The sequence below is a fragment of the Schistocerca piceifrons genome, unplaced genomic scaffold (assembly GCF_021461385.2).
Source record: "Schistocerca piceifrons isolate TAMUIC-IGC-003096 unplaced genomic scaffold, iqSchPice1.1 HiC_scaffold_647, whole genome shotgun sequence".
NCBI classification, from domain to species: domain Eukaryota; kingdom Metazoa; phylum Arthropoda; class Insecta; order Orthoptera; family Acrididae; genus Schistocerca; species Schistocerca piceifrons.
In genome coordinates this window covers 70,001-75,836 of record NW_025728891.1, presented here as the reverse complement: position 1 = coordinate 75,836, position 5,836 = coordinate 70,001, and the positions used below count along the sequence as shown (strand labels likewise).

The 5,836-nt window shown below is 55.8% G+C and overlaps 2 non-coding genes across 2 annotated transcripts; both read right to left on the bottom strand.

The window, feature by feature from the left end:
• Positions 1-784: 784 nt before the first annotated feature.
• On the bottom strand, positions 785-939 carry LOC124764840. Its single transcript, XR_007012823.1, has one exon. It is a non-coding gene; the product is annotated as a 5.8S ribosomal RNA (ribosomal RNA).
• A 351-nt stretch (positions 940-1,290) lies between these two features.
• Positions 1,291-3,199, bottom strand: LOC124764844. The gene has a single exon (XR_007012827.1). It is a non-coding gene; the product is annotated as a small subunit ribosomal RNA (ribosomal RNA).
• Between the last annotated feature and the right edge of the window lie 2,637 nt (positions 3,200-5,836).

Sequence of the window (5,836 nt, the reverse complement as noted above, 5' to 3'; positions counted from 1 at the left end):
GCACACCGGAACGGCCCCACCCCGCGGCGAGTGGAAAGGCAACCGGACACGACCCCGCCGCGGATTGCTCCGCGCGGGCGGCCGGCCCCATCTGCCGAGGGCGGAGGCCAGTGGCCGGATGGGCGTGAATCTCACCCGTTCGACCTTTCGGACTTCTCACGTTTACCCCAGAACGGTTTCACGTACTTTTGAACTCTCTCTTCAAAGTTCTTTTCAACTTTCCCTCACGGTACTTGTTCGCTATCGGTCTCGTGGTCATATTTAGTCTCAGATGGAGTTTACCACCCACTTGGAGCTGCACTCTCAAGCAACCCGACTCGAAGGAGAGGTCCCGCCGACGCTCGCACCGGCCGCTACGGGCCTGGCACCCTCTACGGGCCGTGGCCTCATTCAAGTTGGACTTGGGCTCGGCGCGAGGCGTCGGGGTAGTGGACCCTCCCAAACACCACATGCCACGACAGGCGGCAGCCTGCGGGGTTCGGTGCTGGACTCTTCCCTGTTCGCTCGCCGCTACTGGGGGAATCCTTGTTAGTTTCTTTTCCTCCGCTTAGTAATATGCTTAAATTCAGCGGGTAGTCTCGCCTGCTCTGAGGTCGTTGTACGAGGTGTCGCACGCCACACCGCCAGCCGGCTGTGCACGCTACCGAGAAAGTACCGGTATGCGAACCGCCAGGCGACGGGCGCGCATCGCACGTTTGAGGAGACGCGGCCGGCCCCACAGGCGGCCGCGACACTCCCAGGTCTGCGAAGCGGGGCAAACGCCGCGCGCTTCAGTATACGTAGCCGACCCTCAGCCAGACGTGGCCCGGGAACGGAATCCATGGACCGCAATGTGCGTTCGAAACGTCGATGTTCATGTGTCCTGCAGTTCACATGTCGACGCGCAATTTGCTGCGTTCTTCATCGACCCACGAGCCGAGTGATCCACCGTCCTGGGTGATCTTTTCTCAGTTTCCGCCGTCTCTTTCGAGACGGTCGCATAGGCGGGAGTGAGGCGTGTGGCGGCCCCTGTTCCAGCGTTCTGTGTCCAACGGCCTCACGGCCGACGGGCGTCGTACGGCTCCACACCGGAGCGGACAGGCACTCGGGCGAAAGTCATTCAAAACCGGCGCCAGGCGCCAGGTGCCGCAGGCCAGCCGCTCCAGCGCTTCAGCGCTCGTACCACACAACATTGCCGCTAGTTTTGAGAGGCACGCGTGGTTCCGCACGCGGCGCACGGCTACGGCGAGCCGTACAGGTAGCGTGTTGCGCGACACGACACGCACATCGAAAGACATGCAGTCTAGTCGGTAATGATCCTTCCGCAGGTTCACCTACGGAAACCTTGTTACGACTTTTACTTCCTCTAAATGATCAAGTTTGGTCATCTTTCCGGTAGCATCGGCAACGACAGAGTCAATGCCGCGTACCAGTCCGAAGACCTCACTAAATCATTCAATCGGTAGTAGCGACGGGCGGTGTGTACAAAGGGCAGGGACGTAATCAACGCGAGCTTATGACTCGCGCTTACTGGGAATTCCTCGTTCATGGGGAACAATTGCAAGCCCCAATCCCTAGCACGAAGGAGGTTCAGCGGGTTACCCCGACCTTTCGGCCTAGGAAGACACGCTGATTCCTTCAGTGTAGCGCGCGTGCGGCCCAGAACATCTAAGGGCATCACAGACCTGTTATTGCTCAATCTCGTGCGGCTAGAAGCCGCCTGTCCCTCTAAGAAGAAAAGTAATCGCTGACAGCACGAAGGATGTCACGCGACTAGTTAGCAGGCTAGAGTCTCGTTCGTTATCGGAATTAACCAGACAAATCGCTCCACCAACTAAGAACGGCCATGCACCACCACCCACCGAATCAAGAAAGAGCTATCAATCTGTCAATCCTTCCGGTGTCCGGGCCTGGTGAGGTTTCCCGTGTTGAGTCAAATTAAGCCGCAGGCTCCACTCCTGGTGGTGCCCTTCCGTCAATTCCTTTAAGTTTCAGCTTTGCAACCATACTTCCCCCGGAACCCAAAAGCTTTGGTTTCCCGGAGGCTGCCCGCCGAGTCATCGGAGGAACTGCGGCGGATCGCTGGCTGGCATCGTTTATGGTTAGAACTAGGGCGGTATCTGATCGCCTTCGAACCTCTAACTTTCGTTCTTGATTAATGAAAACATACTTGGCAAATGCTTTCGCTTCTGTTCGTCTTGCGACGATCCAAGAATTTCACCTCTAACGTCGCAATACGAATGCCCCCGCCTGTCCCTATTAATCATTACCTCGGGTTCCGAAAACCAACAAAATAGAACCGAGGTCCTATTCCATTATTCCATGCACACAGTATTCAGGCGGGCTTGCCTGCTTTAAGCACTCTAATTTGTTCAAAGTAAACGTGCCGGCCCACCGAGACACTCAATAAAGAGCACCCTGGTAGGATTTCAACGGGGTCCGCCTCGGGACGCACGAGCACGCACGAGGCGGTCGCACGCCTTCAGCTCGCCCCACCGGCAGGACGTCCCACGATACATGCCAGTTAAACACCGACGGGCGGTGAACCAACAGCGTGGGACACAAATCCAACTACGAGCTTTTTAACCGCAACAACTTTAATATACGCTATTGGAGCTGGAATTACCGCGGCTGCTGGCACCAGACTTGCCCTCCAATAGATACTCGTTAAAGGATTTAAAGTGTACTCATTCCGATTACGGGGCCTCGGATGAGTCCCGTATCGTTATTTTTCGTCACTACCTCCCCGTGCCGGGAGTGGGTAATTTGCGCGCCTGCTGCCTTCCTTGGATGTGGTAGCCGTTTCTCAGGCTCCCTCTCCGGAATCGAACCCTGATTCCCCGTTACCCGTTACAACCATGGTAGGCGCAGAACCTACCATCGACAGTTGATAAGGCAGACATTTGAAAGATGCGTCGCCGGTACGAGGACCGTGCGATCAGCCCAAAGTTATTCAGAGTCACCAAGGCAAACGGACCGGACGAGCCGACCGATTGGTTTTGATCTAATAAAAGCGTCCCTTCCATCTCTGGTCGGGACTCTGTTTGCATGTATTAGCTCTAGAATTACCACAGTTATCCAAGTAACGTGGGTACGATCTAAGGAACCATAACTGATTTAATGAGCCATTCGCGGTTTCACCTTAATGCGGCTTGTACTGAGACATGCATGGCTTAATCTTTGAGACAAGCATATGACTACTGGCAGGATCAACCAGGGAGCTGCGTCAACTAGAGCTGAGCAGCCGGCCGCCCGGGAGTGTGTCCCGGGGGCCCGCGCGAACACGCAAGCGTCCGCTCAATCATTCTGCAAACAGGAGGAGGCTGAGCTCCCCTGCACAATACACCTCGAAACCCTCTCAGGTCCCGGCGGCGCGCAGCGCCGTCCCAAGTACTTGGTCGGGTTCGAGAGAGGCGCAATCGCCCGGAGTTAGGCGAGTAGACGCTTTCGGTGCGACCACCCGTGCTCCCAACTGAGCTTGCCGCTGCCGACAGAGGCCCGGGAGCGTGCTGTCGTGGCATTGCCGGCGGGAGACAACACGCGCCACCTACGGTGACCGGCAGCTCCAACGCCAGCGCCACAGAAGGACAAAAGCCCCACTTGGGTGCCGAAGCGAACTCTCCCAGCACAGCGCACGCGCCAACACATCCGCACAGCTGCGATACAAACCACCAGCGAGAACCGCTGGGGCGACCGAGCAGCAGACGGCGTCGCGGCGCCGAGCGCCGGGCGGCGGCGCATCCTCAACGCACACAGTCCTCAATCGGACCAGCACACTGAAGATGTCCACCGCGCTTCGCACCGGGCCCGCGAGGACCTACTTTGGCCGCACGGCGCCGCGCGCAGGGTGCGCCGGCGCGCAGCTGCGACGCCTGCCGCGTCCGTCGGCCGGCGCGCCTGCCACTGGCCGCCCCCACCAGCCGGCTGTAGCGCGTGCGCCCACGCACCGCGCGGCCAGCACGCCGGGAGGCGCCCCCTCACCGGCCGGGGACGGTCCCACCCAGCCACCGCCGCGTATCGCTTCACACCCAGATGCCGTTCAGTTTCGTCGGCATGGTGGGTATCGCTGGAACAACCGGTTAGTACCTCAACCTATCGTCGCCATCACCGATTCACCCCTAGCGAGAACAACCGCACCACAACAGGTTACCATTTGTTCATTTGCGTAACTTCACCAGAAAACGCAGGCGTCCATCGCCATTTGCAACTTCAACGATTATTGCATGCCTGTGTCAGGTGTCACGCCACACTACGTCTGCCCACATACACGCAACAAAATGTGCACGCCTAGACAATACGTGGAAGGTGGCCCCCGTACGTATGCGATGTCCATTGCTCGAACGACTGTCAACCGGCCTCTGTAGCATGTCGCAGATATGGAACGCGGTGCACCATGCCATCACGGTGTGTGAGGAGAGACGACTAGGTCCGAATACATCAACAGACAGCTCATGCTGATCGCCATCCACGGCGTCCGTTCCTCCCACACGTCTCTATGGCGTACCACACTGCAATCCAGCTCTCATAGGGAGACGACACGTAGCTGCGTGCACAATATTTGCACTGTATGGTCCGCCGTTTTTGGGCGCAGTCGTTGTGCGGTCACACATGTGCCACGATGTATCATTCAGTACATAAGGACGAATGTGCAGTACAGATTGTGGTTCACGCGTACGACATCAGCGGACAGTTGACACAGGCCGCACCACAACGTAGCCTGAGTACGTCGCATGCGAAGGGCATTGAACATGCAAACTTCTCACCAACCAGCTTGCGAAGGCAGGGGGCAAGGTGGGGACGTGGGGAGGGGCGGCATGTACGTCCTGCTGCCATCCACATTACAGTGTACAGCAGGAGCATGTGGAAAGTGAGCAAGACTTGCAAGGTGTTTAACATGAAGCGATACACAGGGGTGCGGGCAGTGCGAGTAGCGAACTATATTGCGAGGGTTGCGGGTGGGCAACACTACAGTAATTGAACGAGTCGTATAACAATTACAGAGCAGGTTTAGGCGACAACGTGGGTTACGTTAAGGCGACAACATGGGTTAGGTTAAGGCACAACATGGGTTAGGTTAAGGCACAACATGGGTTAGGTTAAGGCACAACATGGGTTAGGTTAAGGCACAACATGGGTTAGGTTAAGGCACAACATGGGTTAGGTTAAGGCACAACATGGGTTAGGTTAAGGCACAACATGGGTTAGGTTAAGGCACAACATGGGTTAGGTTGAGGCACAACATGGGTTAGGTTAAGGCACAACATGGGTTAGGTTGAGGCACAACATGGGTTAGGTTGAGGCACAACATGGGTTAGGTTGAGGCACAACATGGGTTAGGTTAAGGTACAACATGGGTTAGGTTAAGGTACAACATGGGTTAGGTTAAGGTACAACATGGGTTAGGTTAAGGTACAACATGGGTTAGGTTAAGGTACAACATGGGTTAGGTTAAGGTACAACATAGGTTAGGTTAAGGTACAACATAGGTTAGGTTAAGGTACAACATAGGTTAGGTTAAGGTACAACATAGGTTAGGTTAAGGTACAACATAGGTTAGGTTAAGGTACAACATAGGTTAGGTTAAGGTACAACATAGGTTAGGTTAAGGTACAACATAGGTTAGGTTAGGTTAGGTTAGGTTACACGTTGTTGTACGGAAAGGTGTAGGGGGGGGGGGGCGGGGGCGGCAGGTTCGTTGATAGTGATTATAGTAAGTGAATGCTTGTGACATGATCAGATTTGTCACGTCAGGATGCACCTTTGGCTTATTAGAGGCGGCGCTCCAATTCTATGCTTGTGTGAGACCTGTGTCTTTGACTCATGTCATTGTTTGTGCGCTGTGACAGGAGGTACTATT